This window comes from Andrena cerasifolii, chromosome 5 (assembly GCF_050908995.1).
Source record: "Andrena cerasifolii isolate SP2316 chromosome 5, iyAndCera1_principal, whole genome shotgun sequence".
NCBI lineage: Eukaryota > Metazoa > Arthropoda > Insecta > Hymenoptera > Andrenidae > Andrena > Andrena cerasifolii.
Window position 1 is genome coordinate 1,419,353 of NC_135122.1, and position 19,173 is coordinate 1,438,525.

Consider the following 19,173-nt stretch of genomic DNA (forward strand, 5'->3'; position numbering starts at 1 on the left):
TGGTTTATGACTCAGTTATAACGACTGTAAAATTTTACAAGGGTACTTTAAAAAATGTCTAAATGTTTCCCCGGCAATGCGATAGCAAATGAAATTGCAGTTAACACATTCACTGTTGTGTCGATCATAAATATTACTATCAACGGCAATAATTGCCATGTCACTGCTTGTTTTACTATAAAAACTAATATTTATAGACAATAAATACATATAGGTATGCAAGTGATGTTATATCTAAGATAAATGATGAAGAGATGTAATATGCAAGATGTTTTGAAGAAGGGGGTATTCTTCTGATTACTCGTGATGCAGGTCAAATTTTTCACCCACGCTCTTGCATGGCGCGCAGCAAGAAAGCATCACAGTCTTGCCCGCGCGCCAGAAAGCACCACGTTCTTGCCCGCGTGCAAACCTCGAATCCAGAAGAGTTTTCATAACAGACAGAAAAGGTAGTTAGAAAAGGAAAAACGATACTTGAAACCAGGCTCGTTGCGCGCCTCAGGATTTCCGACAGTGCGGACGAGTGTGAGGCGCGCGACGAACCTGGCCGCCGATCCTAGCAGCCAAGACTCCAGAAGCAACGCCGTCGATAAGCCGTGCCTCGATGGGTTTCGAGGAACATGTTACCTCCTAAGACGTGGCGAATCGAAAATTCTACATTTCGCACCGGATCTTGGCGAAAGTGACGTGGATCGTTTCCTTATGTTTTCCCGATTAAAATGGTCCAAAAACGACCCAAATCGGATTGTAAAAATAGTCCGATTTACATGAAATTTGGTATAATTTTCTTTTGAAAAACGTAAAGAATCCATCGGTATCACTTCCATATCGATACGATAAAGAATAAAGTACACAGTTTTTCTGAAGCAGGTATGAATCCTTAGCCGACCGCAGCGAATCGAGGTCGGCGACCCACAGTCGAGGGTGAAATATTCATTACAGCGTATTAAGAAATTCTTTATTCTTCGTCGTATCGATATGAAAGTAACACTAATGGATTCCTGGCGTTCTCCCAATTAAAATGATCACAAATATCATGCAAATCGGATTATTTTTAACGAAGTTATGGAAATCAATTTATTATGAAGATTCCTTAATTACAATACGATTTGTGTCGTTTTTGGACCATTTTCATCGGCAAAACATAAGGAAACGATCCACGTCACTTTCGCCAAGATCCGGTGCGAAATGTAGCATTTTTGATTCGCCACGTCTTAGGGGGTAACATGGAACGGCCCTCCTGGTCTCGAGGGTCGAAGTCCTCGAAACCCATCGAGGCACGGCTTATCGACGGCGTTGCTTCTGGAGTCTTGGCTGCCAGGATCGGCGGCCAGGTTCGTCGCGCGCCTCACACTCGTCCGCACTGTCGGAAATCCTGAGGCGCGCAACGAGCCTGGTTTCAAGTATCGTTTTTTCCTTTTCTAACTACCTTTTCTGTCTGTTATGAAAACTCTTCTGGATTCGAGGTTTGCGCGCGGGCAGGAGCGTGGTGCTTCCTGGCGCGCGGGCAGGACTGTGATGCTTTCTTGCTGCGCGCCATGCAAGAGCGTGGGTGAAAAATTTGACCTGCATCACGAGTAATCAGAAGACTACCCCCCTTCTTCAAAACATCTTGCATATAATATCTCTTCATCATTTATCTTAGATATAACATCACTTGCATACCTATATGTATTTATTGTCTATAAATATTAGTTTTTATAGTAAAACAAGCAGTGACATGGTAATTATTGCCGTTGATAGTAATATTTATGATCGACACAACAGTGAATGTGTTAACTGCAATTTCATTTGCCATCGCATTGCCGGGGAAACATTTAGACATTTTTTAAAGTACCCTTGTAAAATTTTACAGTCGTTATAACTGAGTCATAAACCATTTCCAGAATTTATAGCACCTTCAGGTCAACCAAATGTAGCTTCCTAAAAACAGATGTTTCAGTGTACCCTACAGTAACAGCATTTATGATAGCCTGGTATATCGAGGAATTTGAGACACTTTTCGCGAACGTATATCGCGATCGTGTCTTGCCGATCGTTTCGCAGATCGATGATATACATCGAACAAGTAGTACACAATACACCACTGCGGTGGATCGTGTAAAAAGCACGTGGAGTCGACGTAGAAATGGGAGCTCGAACTCGCTATCTCTAAATAGTGACTGGTACGACCTTCTGGCACGCGCGAAGGAGCGCCACGATCCGGCTTCAGGTACTTTTGCGGGCCGCACGGCGTGTGGCGCGCCGGCCCGCGCGCCGGACCGCGTGCAAGACCGTCCGTGTAAAGAGCCCTTTTCGCGCAGCGTGCCTTCATCGTCAAGGAAACCACGCGACACTAAGCGGCCGACCATGATAGGCTGGCATTTTCGTCGTTAAGGGGGAATCCTATTTTTGGGATAAACACATAGCAAAATTCGGGATTTTTTTTCAGAATCTTGCAATTCAAATCATCTGACATTTGGATTATGTTTTTTATGCATCCTTTTAGAAGTTGCAGTTTCACTTATTCATTTTTAATAATAAATATAAGAGTTATGCATTACGCCGCGCAAACCTCGCCGTCCTCTGGTGTCAGTATGATAGTTACCTTCCCGGTAATCTGAAACAGAAAAATTAAATGGCGTTTTACTTTATACCTATGTAGCTTCAAATCGATGAACCAGAATACCGATAAGTTCTATACTTCTTTTGTTACATAAGGAAATTGGCGCAAAATTGGATACCAAAAATTAAAGGTTCAGACCTTTCAGTTTGAAAACTCTTCACACTTCTCAATAAAGTTTTTTATTTTTTGCTGGTTCATCAATTTAAAGCTACATAGTACGTGTAAAGTAAATCGCCGTTTCAATCTTCTGTTTTATATTATCGGGAAGGTAAATATCATGCACACCAGCGGACGACGAGTTTTGCGCGGTGTGATCCTATATTTAGTATTAAAAATGAATAAAAAAAACTGCAGTTTCGTTAAGAATGCATAAAAACACGATCCAAATTTCAGATAAATCGAATTGCTATTTTCTTTTAAAAAAAATCGAAATTTTGCTACGTTTTTAGACCATAAAATAGGATTCCCCCCTTAGGCAAGCACAGACACTACGCACGACTATCCGCTGGCCTATCATGGTCGCCTCCTTAGCGTCGCGCGTATCCCCGACAACGCGAAAGGGAGTAGGAGGACCCCATAGGGCCCGCAATCCTTGGCTTGGACAGCTCTGCTTTATAACATAAATGCATGTTAATAATTAAAAAAAAGTTGCTTACTAACCAGACTTATAAGACCTCTTCTCAAATAGTTACACAGTTATTTTTCAGCATTGATATGCCGGTGATCAGCAACGGGTATGAAAAATTTTAAGGGGTGATTCTACATGCCAAAATAAGACGAAAATCAAGAATGGCGCAGTTGGGTTTGGGACTTCCTTTTTGAGTTATTAATTGTTGAACAGACGCGTAAAAATCGTCTAACGCGTGGAACTTACAATTGGATTACTGCTGGTTCGCATTAGCCAGGTCAGGCAAAGCAAGGGCAGTGCCATAATCTATAGCCACCCAGGCAGACCTACTTATGTATCTCGTAGTTGTAATGGTGTCACGCCGCAAGGCATGTGGGTCTTTCACGGTGGCTACGGCAATAAATATAGTCGCACCGCGCCGTGCCTGATCTGACTAACGCATGCCGGCAGTACTCCAATTGTAAATCCCTCGCGTCACTTATTGACACCTGTTGCCGAACACCCCGCATGAAATATTTAATTAAATATATTAATATATTAATAATATACAGGGCGTCCCAGCTGAAGGAGACCACCTAAATACCTCCTTTCTTTTTAGTGATACGAGAAATGTTTAAAGCACAATTTGAATGGTTTCGAAGGAGGAATGCCGTGTTAGAAAAATTGTTTTTCAAAATGTTTTTTACGGTCTGTTTTATGCTCCTTTTACGGAGATTTTTTCGGGATTATTGGTATTTTTTTATGGAAAGCATATATTCTTTCGACTGCATCTTGTGGCGGATGAAAAAATGCATTTGAGCAAGCCTGAGTTATGACCTTCAGATGGACTTGAACATCAAAAAAGTTATCGTGTTAAGATGGTATGTGAATGTTAAATTTTATGAGGTTCGGGAGCGGATCCGAGGATATAATAACTCGAGACACTGAATTTTGCGTAAGAGCACTTTTAGTAACGTTCGCTTTGTCGAGGTTATGCGTAAGACTGAAGACTAAGAAGAAGAAGAGAAACGGAAGCACCGTGGCGCTTATGGCGCGCATGCGCAAGGATCTACGACTAATTACGATCAGTCGATAAGATCGGAAAATTAAATACCGACTTAGCGCTCGGTGCAGATAAGTCAGTGCTCGCACAGCGGGGACAATAAGAGGCGAGACTGAAAAACCCGAAAAAGCCCCTTTCGAACTATAATTTCAACAGTGAATTTATTGTTTATGTGACAAATGTTCAACGTGATGCCCATCGATAGTGACACACCTGTAACGTTCCCGAGCAAGGCGTACCCGCGTATTACAGGAGATATCCACAAATAGAGCGGTTTACTCGTGGAATTGTGGGATTGGGTCGGGTTGTGTGTGATTAACCCTTTTGTCAATAACCGAGTACAGCTATACCCAAGTAAGCATTGCCTCTCCACATTTTTTATGTTCCCGTTAACAAAATATTTCGCCCTGCCAAATTGTCGGCATTTACGATATTTACTATTCCACTTATGCTCCTGGTTTTAAAATTTTTTACTTGAAAATGTTACAAAAGTGAAATCAAAGTTCATATGTCTGTGTCAATAACCACGTATATATGAATGTGATAATTATCGGGAATACTATTAAAAATAACGTCTAATGGTAACAGGGATTACAAAATAAATGGAAACAGATATTTATTACATGCAAAAATTAAAAATAAATATTTATTTAATTATGTGCATCCAAAAATTTCGCGCAATCATAGCATTTAGCAAATGTGTCAAATGCTGATTGCAATAGGATTTTCCAGATTCAAAATATTGAGTTCCTTGTCATATTATTTTATTGTTATTTTGATAATTATTTACAAAAGGGCAATTCACACCGATTTCGATGACCTTGAAATATGCTGTGTTGAAATATGATACATTCTGAACAACTTTTTCCTATACATCTTACCGTCGCTCGGCTTGAATTTTTAAGATATTTGCTGTCACGTCCTGGGTGGCGGAGGTTAGGACAATGACAATGTGGGGTCGTAAGGGAACGTTAGGCGTGAAAGCAAGCTTCGTAGCACTTAGAAAATAGGACTTCAGGCGCGAAGGCCAGCTTCGTAGCACTGAGCGACCAGGGAAGGTTTAAACAATAATCGCGCACCAGGGTGACATCCGTCAGAGCACAGGAGTGGGTATTTAAAGGCTTGGTATTTGGATTTACCGCTGCATTAATATAAGAAGCAGACCGCAATATTTCTTTGAAATAGAAGTAGCCGTATGATCGTACAAGGCCTATGCGAAAGTACACCTTGTAAACACTATAAGAAATCTCTGCGTTCGCAAACCGAAATCAGTTGTTACATTGGCTTGTTATGATTTGAAGTCTCCGTAACCGAAGGATCACTACAATAATTCGAAACGTTATTTAAGACAAGAGCGTTTATTTAGTTTAACGCAAAAGGATATGTACTGTTAATGCGATAGCGGTAGTATTATAATAATGCCTGGGACGTTAAGCATTAGCACATAAACATGTATACAGGGTGTTCCAAAAATGCTGCGGTTCCTTGAAGGGGGTGATTTGGGGTTGATTGCAAACAACTTTTTCCTTTGCGAAAATGCTCTCCGAGGTTTCGTTAACGAGATATTAACAAAAAGTACCGACGAATCAGAGCGCGAGTCTGGCGGCCGAGGTCCCGCGCTAGCGTGGCTGCGCGCCACGCTGCGACTGTGAACAAGCAACTCGGCATGCATCGAAGGAAATTGCGTAGAATGGCAAATGAAAAAGACGTAACAAATAAAATCGAATATTTTGTCATGTGTAACGTTCTCAAACGAGACTCTGCCGCTTGTTACAGGTGATTCCACAAGTAGAGCGGTTTACCTGTGAAATTATGGGATTGGTTCGGGTGGCGTGCGATTAAGAAATGAGTTACACAATACTAGAGTCCTTCTTTAATAATAATTAACAAATAGTTTATTCAAGAAAAGGCTTTTGACACTAGGTCTAAATAGAACATATAATACGACACAGAGTCGTGTGAACTTTAACGATAAGAATTATTACGAATCGACATACAAGTCGATAATAAAGGATATTCCTTTGGTTTCGGTTTCGACGCTTGATCGGAAATTAAGTATAGTTTAACTGAAGCGTTGATTAATATTAAAGATATAGTATAATTGTACTATACTAAATCGTAAACTAAACGTAAAGTCTCTACACTAAGTTGGTGTAACGTTTAAATATAATAATGACGCTTTGGTCGATTTAGAATGTTTAGTTGAGAACTGGAGAGGATTCTTTCTCTCTGATTTGTTCTAGCTTCCAGTTGCCTATCAACTGGCCCACGCTTTCTAGGATGGAAGTAGAATTGGATGATTCCTTCTCTTTAGGCTCGTAGTTGCTTCTGGTGCCTATCAGCTGGCCCACGCTTTCCAGGAAGGGAAGCTGAGGTGCTAGTTAAAGCGACCTCGAAGGAAGTTGGGGGGCTAGCTAAAGCGGCCTCGGATAGACGTTGAGGGGCTAGTGAAAACAACCTCGAAGGAAGTTGAATGTAGGAAGTTGAGGGGCTAGTTAAAGCGACCTCGCATAGATGTTGAGGGGCTAGTTAAAGCGACCTCGGTAAGGTCTTGAATGTAGGAAGTCAGGACGTTGATTTTAAAGAATACTAGAATTGAGAGACTTCTAAAGCGATTTCCTTTTGGTTCGGTGGCAGAACCTAGTCTGCCCTCTGCTGCTGGCAGGCCCATGGTATCATGTTAATTTTGTTTTTATTATTATCTAGATACTCTAGAATTATCTAGAATTCCAGTTTTAATGTATGTTCGCTCATAACTTTGTAACGCCTGTACCGATTTGGATGATTCTTTAATATTGTAATCAATTTCTCTTACAAGGAACCAGTCGTAGCCACGCACCATTGATTCATCCCAGAATCCTTGGTAGCGTCTCTCAACACTTTTTATCTGCTGATAAAATCTCACCGTGTTCATCGCTTGCAACATCAAAATTTGGTGGGAAGAAATCCAAATGCAAGTGGAGGAAATGGATCTTCAAAGACATGTTAACGCCTATGTTGAGAGAATAAAGAAGTAAAAATGTGTTACAGCCGAAGATCGATACAAATGAAATTATTACAAACAGCACTACATACCGATTTTCTTATAGTTCTGGAGCAAATCATTGATGATTTTCGCAGTCAGGACTTTTATTATTCCCAAGAACGCCAGCGACGACCAATCGAAACGAGTTGAATGCGGCAGAATCATTTGGCGATAAATACAATTCAAATTGCTCATTTTCCTGTAACTTTTTGACATGCATAGGTGCATATCTGAAGTACTCGAGTTACGCGGTTTGCAGACCGGGTGTAGACCGTACCGAACTCTAAATGTAGGATTTCCTAGGCGCGACCCGCCGCCGCGACAAGCAGATCTCAGGCACTGCGTTGAGGGTCCCAGTTAGATTCCAGCACTTGAAACGGTCTATTCTAACGACCGGCATACCTGTTGCAGAAAGACCAGATTGTTATTGTTTATCGTATCGATATGGAAGTGACACTGATGGTTTCCTTACGTTTTTCCAATGAAAATCATACCAAATGTCATGTATTTCGGGTTATTTTTAACGTTTTTAACTTGGAAGTATGCAAATCAATTTTTCGTGGAATTTCCTTCATTATGGTCCGAATCACGTCGTTCTTGGTGTTAGTTTCAGCGGCGAAACGTAAGAAATCGATTGGCGTTGTTTTCCCAAATGTCACGGGGAATCCGCAAAATTAGTGACACAGTATATTGGTTCGCACGTGTCCTACTAAGCCGCTCGGAATAGGATGTGAAACCAGTGGATGTAAAATAAAACAATGTTTTATTTCTAAATAAGACTCGTGACACGACAGCTCCTTAGAGGTAGACGCAGTCTAATAATAATTTCGGCTCGCGCAGTACGCTTATGTATTATTTAGACTTACACGGGGAGGACACCATGTGATAGACATCGATTTTGATGAGCCTTGGCACGATGGATCTATGTCGAAAGTAAGTAAATAGGTGTCCGAGCGTTACAGCCAATAGGCCTTAATAATAAAGATATTTACATGTAAAATATTAAAATTTTCATAGTGGCCGTGGGGTTTTATTCGGTAAAAATTCCACAACTCCCTGGTGCCCGCGGGAAATTCCCCTCGGAAAGAGTCGGGTGCATTTTGCTAGTGGAGGAAAATGCCACATCTGATTCCCAAAAATGAATAAGGCTGATCGGCCAGAATGTCTCTCGCCAGGGTCGTGGTTTATTATATTTCATGGATAAGAAAAAACCCTTTAGTAAAGTACAATTATGCGCATGTAAGAGACAAAATTTCCGAGATGGTTACTAACCGGGCGGTGGAGGCGCTGTTCGGCGACCTCCGGGCGGGTGTATCGGGCGGCCGAGTGAATGAGGCGAAGGTGAAGTGGCTAAACGAGTTTTATTTAGTTGAATGTACAGAAGAACCCGGCCAGATCTATGCTAACAGAGGTGTGTCGGGCTTAACTCGGCACGAGTCGACGGTAGGTGAAGGAAAGAGTGGTGGTCGTACTGGTGCCCTGGCTGTGGTCTCCACCAATGGCCCTGGCCGGGAAGTCTTGAGTCCGATCGTCCAGTGGGTTAAACCCGCTGGGAGATACGGAGACTGTAGGATGTCCTTCGGGCAGGCTTGGCCTCTGCCCCTAAGAACTACTGCGAATATCGACTTGCGTCTAGAGGTCGTGGAGGTAGGGGAAACCAAAAAGTCCCATTGGTACAGCTTGCACGCAACAAGAGATCGTTGGGACAGTACCGACCGTTTGCTTGTACCGCTTGTGGTAGACTCTGCCTGACTGGCCCGCCGCGCTCGCTTATATGCGACGCCGCGCGAACTTCGCGAGCGAGAGCGCCGCTCGGCGCGCAGCCATCTCGCGGCCGCGCTCGGTAGCGGCGGGCCGCACCAGACGCGAGTGGTGGGGGGAAGATCAGCGTCCCACCGTTATAACTCGTTACACAGTAAGTAAATAAAGTACATTAAGAACGAGAATGAGAATGCAGAGTTTGCACAACCGATCTCTTAAATTCAGCTGGTATGTCGCAAAAGAAATCTGCAGAGTTACATATGTTATTGGCATGTCTGCAAATATGATCAACACAACCAGATTTCCCATACAGTGTACGATGAGGTTTGAGATAGAATAAGGCATGCTGTCTTAATTCCCTGGTTGGTACATTTGAACTGCTCCAGAATAACAGATGACGTCACGCATCCACGCAAAACCGCGTACCCAAACATTGCATCGTACATCTCACGACGCGAAGTTTATCGAGTGACAGAAGACCCAGTCTTACCCAGTAATTGGTAAAGTTCTTCGCCAAGCGAAAGAACTTGTGTTGTACTCTCTCAATTGATGCACTATGATTCTTATAATATAGAGCCCACACTATACAGCCGAACTCCAAGATAGGTCGAACCAGGGAGCAGTACAGTATCCTTAATGTATTTATATCTTTAAAGTATCTGGAAATGCTATTGATAAGGCCAAGTGTCTTGAACCCCTGACTTGCAATAATTCGGAAGTGATCCGCAAAGGAAAGATTGGATGAAAATTGAACACCTAAATCTCGTACACTATTCACTGGTGCCAGAGGCTCCCCATTGATATTGTAGTTATATGACATTGTATTCTTTTTTAAACTGAATCTTAATATGCAGCATTTGGGTATGTTGAAGAGTAACTTATTTCTAATACACCAAGTTTGAAGTCTATTGAGATCGTTTTGTATTAGCAGCGTACATCCGAGCTGTCTAAGTTGTGATATATTTTCAAATCATCCACGTATAATAGATATTTGCAAAATTCGAAGACATCACCAATATAATTTATAAATAGATTGAAAAGTAGAGGTCCCAAGTGAGATCCCTGTGGAACACCAGAACTGACTTCGACGATCCTGGATAACGAATTATTAAATTTTATGCTCTGGGTTCTATTTGAAATAAAACTGGACAGCCATGATAGTACGCTACCGGATATACCATAGGCCCTTAATTTAGCCAGGAGGATAGAGTGGTTTACGGAGTTGAAGGCTTTCCGAAAATCTCACTCTCTCTAGAGAGAGAGAGAGAGAGAGAGAGAGATAGCGTCAACCTGATAGCCTTTTTTCAACTGAATTAGTTAGGTAATGATGATATGTCAACAAATTAGTGGGGACAGAACGGCCAGAGACAAATCCATGTTGCACCATTGTGATTAGGTTACTACAGAGAGAAGAGATTTTGCGTGGAACTATATTTTCGAAAGTTTAGGCATCACGTTCAGTATACTGATAGGCCAATAGTTGGAGACCAATGATTGATCGCCTCCTTTGTGTATAGGGGTGACGATGCATAATTTCCACGTATGAGGAAAGATGCCAGCACTCAAAGATTTATTGAAAATTAACCAAAGTATTCTGGACATAACAAATTTGACATAACGAGTTTAAGCATACCGGCTGAATACCATCACTACTAGGACTAGTGTTTGTTCTAAGATTTTCAAGGCACGCATAGACCTCACTAATTTCTATCGATAAATTAAAAGTTTTTACGTCGTGTGAGTAGTTAAATATTTGATCGCACCCGCTGTTGTTTACATATATGGATTCAAAAGATGAGGCAAAACAGTTAGCAATGGACAGACCGTCATCTAAGATTGTATTACCGTGCTGTATATGGAAAGGCCGGGAACTGGTATGCTTTAGTGACTTAATGAACTTCCAGAAATATTTCACATCATGCGGGATAGCTGATTCAGTGTTATGGACGAAGGCTGCCCAACATTTTTTGGAAAATGCATTACATCTTCCCCTTAGTTCAGAACAGTTTAAGTAGTCAATATAGGAGTTACTGCCTTTATACCGACGGTGTGCCAGTTTTTTACGTTTAATTAACGAAATCAGTTCGTAAGAGAAGCATATAGGGTAAGAGGGGATGCGTGAAGTCTAAGACGGGATAAACGAGTCAATTGCATAGTGGAGATGGAAGTACAGGATATCAACAGCTTCATTCACAGACACATTACAAAGTATGTTATGTTATCCCAGTTAACAGACCAGAGGTAGTTATTAATGACCATATTGTCCCGCGAGTCGGCGCGGCGGTTATCAACAGTACCTACGTGCGGGTCCGAAGCCATCGTACATACTGTTAAGCCTTAAGGGACCTTTCCGTAAATCACCCCGACCGGTTGGAATGATTTACCGGGTTCTTGCTCTTATTAAAGGGCTAAGACCCACCTTGACTTTACTTACCAGGGAGTAGAATGGTAGAAGGGATGGAATATGATTGTACTCAGGAACTATAGGAATAATAACGAAGATATATATATATATATATATGTGTGTGTGTGTGTGTTCTGATGAAAGGTGAATTATAAACTACATACCCTAGAGACGGCGCTCCGTCTCTGCTGACGCTCGCGTGTCGCTGAACCTGTCGTAGGTCGTGGGCGCTCGCGTTGCTCTCGGATAACGCACGGAAGTCGATAAACCTGATGTCTCTCGGTTCGCTCGCTCGCTATGTCGCATGTCTTCGCGATTGCAGTGGTCCGTATCGGCCCGTAAGGGCACTCCCGGCGAGGCCGTTTCTCGGTATATCGGATGAAGGTACACTTCGCCTAACCAGATCGGCCGAGCGCGGTTCGCAATTTTGCGGAGACGCGGAGACGAGGTCGCGATTTCTAGACGGTACTCCTGCTCGTCGTTACTCCCTAGATCGAACTCTAAAACACGATTGCCGCTACCAAGTCCTCCGGTTGAGGGCCGCGCCTCGCGCTCCCGAAATCGACGGGGGAAAATCGCCCCGTCGGAACCTGTCGATCGCTCCTTATTAGGAAATATCGGGGCCCAGTCACGTTGCGCTTCCACGATAACTTCCCCGGTTCGGCGACCTGACGGCCACGCGCGGGGCGATTCCGCTGAATCGCCGATTCGAAGGAATGCGACGCAAGGACAGCAAGCACGGGATGGACCGGAAGGTCCCATGTAACAGTACTACTCACCGACAGAGCATATATGAATTAACTCATTGTCAGACTGATGAATGCCTAAAATTATTAAAGACGGCATTACGTTCTTCATTACCCTTTATAAATGCTGCCAAAAAGATGTTGTCAAAATGTTATTGAGAAAATATGAAATTATTGGTCGAAAACAATGAATGAATTTTCGCTCAGCTCTGAGCCTCCTTTGTTCCAACGCACAGTGGGCGTCAATCCCAAGAGTAGAGAAAAAAATTCAAAATGCCATTTTTTTCAATCAAAATGCCGAATCATATCAAGCTACTTTATAAAAAAAGAAGTGTTTTTGTTTTTTTTTTTGGGCACAGATACCTAAAAAACTAGTACTGAATCTGAAAAAGTCGATAAAAAATTTAAAACTTCTTCGTTTGTATTGCAATGAGAACATTTTGAGCGTACATACAATATTTTCTATACTTTTTACAAAATTTATTTCTGACGTTTTGGGTCCCTTCTCCCAATTAGCCGATTGGAGGGTTGCCCAATTATTGTATAATTTCGTAGGAATGTATTAACACTTTGTGAACAGTACCTATTTATTTAGTATATTGGTACCGGGATAACATGGATACAGGTTTACAAATATTTCTGCACTTTCCATAGTATGTATATTTATCAAAATCTTTTAGTTTTATTGGAATTATTGACGTTATTTTTTTAAAAAATGCTAATAATTGAATGCTAATAATGGGATGCTGCATTTTTCCCCTATTTCTGGGATTCAGCCCCACTGTAGCGATAGATCGCGTAGCGGCCGGGGCTAGACTCAGTTTGGAGGGGTCAAGTTTTGGCTACCAGCGGCGGGTCGCAAGCTAGGAGATTTTGCCATAATGGCGGAAAACAGACAGTCATCACATTGTGTTATGTCTCGAGTAGCCTAGGCAGCTGCTGAGGCAGACGCGCTGATACAGCAGTCGAAAACGCGTCTAAGGAAACAGATGCTTGCTTCTCCATAGAGCGATGCTTAGGATTTGGCCGCCGTGGCGGATCGCGCCTAGGAAATCCTTAGCGAAGAAATACTGCATACTGAAGAGTATACTCTATACAGTTGCTTGCTGGCCCGTTGCTGCTTGTCCTACGTTAAATTTCAAACGGCTGCAGCACGTTCGACAAGGGAATACCAGGAACCCGCCATCATCGATTTAAACAAAACTTTGTGGGTTTATAGGGCGAATCAAGATAAGAACGGTATGCTTCAATCGTAACCTATCGCCCTATAAGGATATGAAAACTAACTTCAAATTCAAATAGGCACTTCCACTGTTTCGCGTATAACTCCTAAAGTACAGGAGGCAGACAAAATTTCAAACAAAAATTTAATGGGGCAATAAGTGCTGCAAACTTGAGTTAACAAAATTTTCATAAAATGTTTTTTTTCGTCAGGTATTTTTTTCAAACTCTTTTCAATATTTTGTTAACGCAAGTTTCTAGCGCTTATTGCGCCATTAAACTATTTTTTGAAACCTTTTTCTCTGTCTTTTGTACTTTAGGAATTATACGCGAAAAAGTAGGAGTGTTTCTTTGAATTTGAAATTAGTTGTCACACCCATAAAGGGCGATATGGTACGAATGAAACACGCCGTTGTTCTTGTTTTGAGTCACTCTATAAACCCACAAAGTAGCGTTCTAATCGGTGAATACGGGTATGCGGTGTTTCCTTATGAGCTCAAAAAAACTAAGCAAAAGACAGTGCGCCTTTGTCGAAAATCAATAAAGGTTGTAGCGGCCATATGAACATTTGGCGTGCAAATGGTCGGCATGGTTTATGACACGCGCGTCAGCAAAACTATTTTTGAGTAAGCCGCTTTCCGATCCTTTCCTGATTGAATTTTGGACAAAGCATGTTTTCCTTCGAGACTTCCGTTTACGGCCTTAATAGTTATTGCGGGTATCATAAACCAAGAGTTTCCGAAGGGCCCACGATGCGAGGCCGGGCGGCTTGCGACCGGCTACGTCACGCGCCTCGGAGGCCTGGGGGAAATCCCGCTGCATTGCCAGGAGTATTTCTCCCTCCAAATCTCACCCCCGTTACGGTGGAAGCGCCAAAGACGCGCGAAATAGGTGGCGCGATTTTGGGCCTGAAAGGTGCCGATTGGTTGACACCGGCATCGGATCAACCAATTAGGAAGTATTTTCTAGTCGCGCGTGTCTTGCCGGAAAATGTGCGTCCGGTAGACATCAGTCTTCGCCCACACCTCGACTAGAGCTAACATCTGGTCCACAATTTGACTCTGAAATAAAGACTACAAAACTGAACTACTGTGTGATGTCTATAAAGGAACTTAGACAACTTGTGATCACAAGTTCGAAGTGTTTTTTGAGTTTTTTTTTTAAAGTAAAGTACTTTGTGAACAGTAATTATGTCAGTCGTAGATAACGCAGCCTCTGCGACCGGTAGTGATGCAGTTGGCGATACGAGTTCCGCTACTATAAATGCTCTTACGGTTTCTGCCGTGACGCCGGTAGTGAATCGCGTTAGTATACGCGTTCCGCCGTTCTGGCCGGAGCAACCCGGTGTGTGGTTCCACCAAATAGAGGCTCAGTTTGCGGTAAATGGTATTACGGCGGATAACACAAAGTTTTACTATGTAATGTCACAATTAGAGTCCAAATACGCATTGGAAGTGAAAGATATTTTCGATGCTCTCCCGACGACCGACAAGTACGGAACGTTGAAGAGGGAACTCGTTCATCGAATGTCTGCATCGCAATCTGCGCGTATTCGGCAGCTCCTGGAGTAGGAAGAAATCGGAGAGAAAACTCCGTCCCAGTTCCTCCAGCATATGCGGAATCTGGCAGGTACCACCGTATCGGATGATTTTCTACGTACGTTGTGGGCCAGCCGTCTACGCGCCATGACTCGTGCTATCGTGACAGCGCAACCGGACCTGCAGTTGAATACACTAGCAGAAATCGGTGATTCATGAAGGTACTGGACGAACGCAAGTGGCGAGTATGGCGCAAGACACGGTTTCAGACGCTTTACTAAAACGCCTGGAAAGCCTGGAACTGAGAATCGCGGAGTTATCGAGAACACGGCCGCGCGATCGTTTCGACGGGGGGTCTCACCGGCGGTCGGGTTCGCGTAGTGGTAGGCGTTCTCTTTCGTCAGCAGGAAAGGAACACTGCTGGTACCACCGGATATTCGGAGACAAAGCGACGAAGTGTCGTCCTGGGTGTAAATTTTCGTTGGGAAACGGGAAGAATCGGCACTGATTGCGGCTATCAGTGACGGCCCGATGGTAAGTCGCCTTGTCGTGGTCGATCAAGAAACGAAGGAACAGTTCTTGGTCGATACGGGCTCGGACCTGTGCGTGTATCCTCGTACGCGCGTGAAATCAACATACGAAATGTTTACGGCTAACGGCTCCATCATCAGCACGTATGACGTGCGAGCATTCAACTTGAATCTGGGTCTTCGCCGCGCTTTCAACTGGAGGTTCGTGATCGCCGACGTCTCCACGCCGATCATTGGAGCTGACTTCCTCAGCTACTACGGGCTGTTGGTGGACCTGCAAGCTCGACGTCTTCTGAACCGGACTACATCCCTGTTTGCTATTGGAAAAGTAGCCACGGACAGCATTGAATCGGTGAAGACTATCACCGGCGATTCATACTATCACCAATTGCTGGTGGAGTTTCCAAACGTCATGCGGCCCACGACGATAGGCCGTGAGGTTAAGCATGAGGTAGTCCACCATATTAACTCTACTCCCGGGCCGCCGACATTTTGTATACCGCGTAGATTGTCTCCGGAATTGTTTAAGATCGCGCGAGCGGAATTTGAGATCCTCATTAGTCTGGGCTACATACGGCCTTCGGAGAGCCAATGGGCTTCATCCTTGCACATGGTTGACAAAGGGGAAGGTGAAAAGAGGGTAGTTGGTGATTTTCGCCCTCTCAATTTTCGTACGATACCGGACCGTTACCCAATTCCGCATATCGAGGATTTTTCGCGTATGTTAGACGGGAAAACAGTTTTTTCTACGTTAGATCTGGTGCGCGCGTATCATCAGATACCGGTACATCCTGCCGACATCCCAAAGGCCGTGGTGACGACGCCCTTTGGTTTATTCGAATATACGGTCATGCCATTTGGGTTGAGAAACGCTGCGCAGACGTTTCAGCGGTTCATAGATACCGTCTTGAGGGGCCTTGATTTTGCTATGCATATTTAGACGATATTTAGACGAGAGTGAACATAAGGAACACCTGAAACACCTTTTATCACGCTTAGATCAATATGGCTTAGTTATTAAACCAAGTAAATGCGTTTTCGCCACGAAAGAGGTGAAATTCCTCGGGTACACTGTGAATGCGAAAAGTACGAAACGACTTACCGATAAAGTCCGGGCAATAATTGACTTTCCCAAACCACGCACGGTTAAGGAACTTCGCAGATTTTTAGGCATGATAAATTTTTATCGCAGATTCATACCTAGAGCCGCGCAATTACAAATACCGCTTAATCAGCTACTAAGCTGAAGCTCAAGCAGATTTTGCACTAGGCGCGACTTTGCAGCAGCGGGAAGGAAATTCGTGGCAACCGTTAGCTTTTCATACGAGATCTTTGTCGCAGACGCAACGAAAGTATAGTGCATACGACCGGGAACTGTTAGCTATTTATTCGGCTGTGAAGCAATTTCGACATGCAGTAGAGGGTCAAGCATTCAGAGTGTACACCGACCATAAGCCTTTGGTGTATGCATTTAAGCAAAAGTAGGATAAATGTACACCGAGGCAGTTTAGGTATTTGGATTTAATCGGCCAGTTCACGACTGATATTCGGCACATTAGTGGCAAAGAGAATGAGGTGGCAGACGCGTTGTCAAGAATAGAGTCCGTAACCACATCGTTGAATTAAGATGATTTAGCTCGGTCACAAGTGTTGGACGAGGAGTTAAAGGAACCCCTTACTGCGTCTGGTACCTCATTACAGCTCAAACGGGTCAAATTATTGAACAGCGATACCGAAATTTATTGCGATATTTCTATAGGTAGGGTCAGACCGTTTGTTAAAAAACCTTTCCGGCGACAGGCATTTATGTCCACTCATGAGCTTTCACATTCCGGAATTAAAGCCACGGTGGACTTAGTTAAACAGCGTTTCGTGTGGCCCTCCGTGGATAAAGATTGTCGTGAATGGACTCGTAGTTGTCTTGATTGTCAACGCGCTAAAGTAAGCAGGCACGTATCCAGCCCTGTCGGTAATTTTGCGTTGCCGTCCACTAGGTTCGAACATGTACATATCGACCTAGTGGGCCCATTGCCGATGTCGCGAGGCAATAGGTATTGTCTGACGTGCGTGGACCGCTTCACGCGATGGCCGGAAGTGTTTCCGATTGAAAATATCGAGGCCGAAACAGTCGCGAGAGCGTTCGTTGCCGGTAGGGTTGCACGTTTCGGTACATCTCTACGTGTTACCACAGATCAAGGCAGACAATTTGAGTCGCATTTGTTTAGACAACTTAATGTTTTATTGGGCACTACGCATTTGCGAACTACCGCTTATCATCCGGCAGCGAATGGTTTAGTTGAACGCTTTCATAGACAGCTGAAAGCGGCGATCAAATGCCACGGGGACGAACGGTGGTCCGACGCGCTACCTGTAGTTTTATTAGGTATTAGAGCGGCTTACCGATTAGATTTAGGAGCATCAGCCGCTGAATTAGTGTACGGCGAAAATTTACGTTTTCCAGCTGAATTTTTCGCCGATTCGACGAGAGGTGACGCGGAACCGGTAGAGATGGTTAGGCAACTTCGCGCACGGTTTCGGGATCTACGACGGGTTGCGGAACAAATCTTTTTCTGGTAAATCCAATGAACAGCTCTTATAGAGCAAACGTTTTTCTTTAATTTCGTTTTTTTTTTTTGATTTTGTTCTATGATTTTTATTGACCGAGTTATTCTCGATCAAAGCAAAAAAGGTACTTTTCACTTTGAACACCTGTAACTTGCGAATTCATGATCGTAGACAAATTTTCGTGAGTGTTTTGGAAAGCTAAGGATGTTTCCTTTCAGAACCTTTAGTTACCAATTCAATGAGATTTTTTCAATCGTATTAAATCCATTTTAAAATGAACCCAAAAATTGCATATTTGCCATTTTTTAGAAAACATGATGCCACTTCAAGGAAAATTATGGAATCATTCAAGTGTCCCCGTTTTTTGTGAGGTAAAACTACCCCTTAACCCGGGAGTAGGCGCATGTCGGTCTTTTCGACCGACGATTTCATATGTTTTGAAACATGATCCATAGCGTTCCACCGTTTACTTTTTCCGTAGAACTATTCCTCTTTGAAGGGGTTCTTGACTTATTTATGTTACGGAGCGACACTTAGTGCACTCGTGTAGGTTTTAAATCATACATTTTTACGCGTCGGTCTTTTCGACCATAGCGCGCCTGCTAACGTTAGTCTCATTTCGTTAGTCTCATTTCGTCTGTCGCATACGATGCGTACTGAGTGGCAATCATGGCTAATACTAATTTCCGAGATTTCTTATTGATTGAAAACATTGAAGACGAGATCAGTGATTCCGCAGAAGATTCCGATTATGTTATACAATCCGATCACGATACAGATTCGGAAATTGATTCTGCGGATATAGAGATATCAGATGTAGAGGAGGCGTGTACTTTGAGTGAAGGAAACGTAAGTATTTATTCTTTATTCTCAAGATGCAGTTTCTAATCCGAGGAAAATATAAATATTTAATACGTTTATGAAACCATAAATTTATAAGTATATTTTTTGAAAAACAAATATAAATATAAAATATATTAGATAATTGCTATTATTGAAAATTAAAAATCAAGTGATAAATTCAAATTGATAAATAGACAATGTAATTTTATATTTTGCATTCGCACAAATTTTTATATAACATTTTATTTTTAAAATCAATTACAAT

The 19,173-nt window shown here is 42.9% G+C and overlaps 2 protein-coding genes across 3 annotated transcripts in view; both read left to right on the plus strand.

The window, feature by feature from the left end:
• Positions 1–19,173, plus strand: part of LOC143368818 (uncharacterized) — a 252,712-nt gene that overhangs the window by 172,692 nt on the left and 60,847 nt on the right. The window lies entirely within an intron of this gene.
• The window catches only part of LOC143369382 (filamin-A-like), a 111,365-nt gene that overhangs the window by 79,361 nt on the left and 12,831 nt on the right, over positions 1–19,173 (plus strand). The gene's annotated exons all lie outside the window — the stretch shown is intronic.